The following is a 2,291-nucleotide window of genomic DNA, read 5'->3' on the forward strand; positions in this document are numbered from 1 at the left end:
CAAGTGAGAATTATGGTTTTTTTCCAAACAAATTATTTTCTCAGCTAAACTTGATAAAGTCGGGTGTAACTAAAATTGTACTCACTGGCAAATCTGGTGTAACAATCTATTCTATTAGTTAAATGCAGCCATGTAACAGTAAGGGTTAGTTTTGTATAAACAGATCAACCTAATAAGTATAAGTGCCAAATAAGATGGCAGTTCTTTAAGTAGAAAGCAATATTCTGTGATAAACTGATAAAATGGCTAGAATTCTCCTTAAATTGTGTGAATTCTCTCCAGGACAAACAACTAGTGTTTCTAAAATTCATCTCACAATAATGCAATGAAAAGTGGTTGTTTTAGTTTTCTATTTCTGTTGTGACAAATTATACAAACCTAGTGTCTTAAGAGAACACAAACTTATTTTGTTACAGTTTGGGCGGTCTGCGTTCCTTCTGGATATTGTGTGTGTGGCGGGGGGGATCTATTTCCTTGCCTTTTCTAGCTTCCACAGGCCACGTGGATTCATTGTTCAGAGCCCCTTTCTCCATCCTCAAAGGCAGCAAGCCTAACATCTTTAACCTTTGTTTGCATTATCACATCTCCTTCTCTGACGCTGACTTTCCAGCCTCCCTCTTATAAATACCCAAGAGGTTATATTAGGCCTACCAAGATTTTCAAGATCATCTCTCCATCTCAAGACCATTTCCTTTATCACATATGCACTGTTTTCCTTGCTATGCAGGTTAGCATGCTCATCTTTGGGAGTAGAGGCATTATTCTTCTCCCACAGCGGTTACCCTAAAATAATGTTAAGGCAGACATTAGCCACATTTCAAAAAATCTCATCAACAAATCCATGACAGAGTTAGCATAAAATTTTGGTAAAATAAAAACTTCATTAGCATGTAGTGAATGAACCTATTAAATGAGATTTTTATACATAAAGTTAAATGTTAGCAGGTCTCCAATATTCATTCATGACAAAAACTCCCAGGAAACTAGGAATAGAGGGTGTTTAATCAACTTGATAAAGAACATCTACAAAAATATGATGGTAACATACTTCATGGTGAAAAACTCAAAGCTTCCCCACTAAGATTAGCCATAGGCAATGGTGTCTCCTCTCACCACTCCTTCTCGACATTGTACTGGAAGTTCTAGCTACTGTAACAAGACAAGAAAAGAAAAGAAAGGTATATAGATGAGAAAAGAATTATAATTGTCTTACTGTCTTAGTTTACAAATGACATGATGGTTTGTGTAGAAAAATCTGAAAAAATCAACAAATAAATCTCCTAGATCTATAAAGAAATTAGAACAAGGTTGCTAGAAACAAGATTTATAAACAAAAGTTAATTCCTTTCCTAATTACTACCAATAAATAACTCTGATAAAAGAAATAAAAAAGGAATTAAATAAATAGGGAGATTTTCCATGTTCAAAGAGAATAAAGTTGAAAGACTGACACTACCCAATGTCAAGACTTAATAAAGCTACAGTAAAGTCAGTGTGGTGTTGGCAAAAGAATACGCAAATCAATGGAATGGAATAGAGAGCCCAGGAGTAGATACACATGAATATAGTCAACTGATCTTTGACAAAGGAGCAGAAGCAATATAATGGAACACATAATCTTTTTAACAAATGGTATTAGAACAACTAACATACAAATCCTGTTTTTTAATACTGGCACTCTGTAAGCACTGAAACATGTGACTACTCTCACTGGTGTGAAACTCTAAGTCCTACTGATATACTTTCCATGTAAACATCTTTAACGGGAAAGTAACCTACTCCTTAACAGATATACTTTTTCCTGTTCATAGTCAATAGCCCATGACATGTTGATTAAAGCTGATTAAAGCCACAAATAAGCTAATATTATCTTTAGCAGATATTAAGTGTGCTCTGGTATAATAATAATGGAAAACACACTTAAGCAACCTGGATTTGAGTTTTATAAAGCAAGCAACCAACTTTAAATCAAGATGGAATGTTTTATAAGGTACTAAGTGTCTATATTGAGGCAGTTACAGCTTTGATTAATTTGAAGATGAAAATAAACTCGTGATCCAATATAGTGGGGCTATGCTTATGGAATTAATGTAAGTTAGTTTTGAATATCTCAACCCGCTGCTTTGTGCAATACCAGCATACGTCTAGAGGCAACAGAAACCTGTGTTTTATAATTTTTTGAGGGTGGGTGTTTTGCTTATTTTTATTTTACCAATTTTTAAATGAGTAGTATATTATTAGGTGATAGCTTATCTAACGTAATTGAAATCATTTTTTTAGAAAGAAAAAAA

This window comes from Pteropus vampyrus, unplaced genomic scaffold (assembly GCF_000151845.1).
Source record: "Pteropus vampyrus isolate Shadow unplaced genomic scaffold, Pvam_2.0 Scaffold5, whole genome shotgun sequence".
Taxonomy (NCBI): Eukaryota; Metazoa; Chordata; class Mammalia; order Chiroptera; family Pteropodidae; genus Pteropus; species Pteropus vampyrus.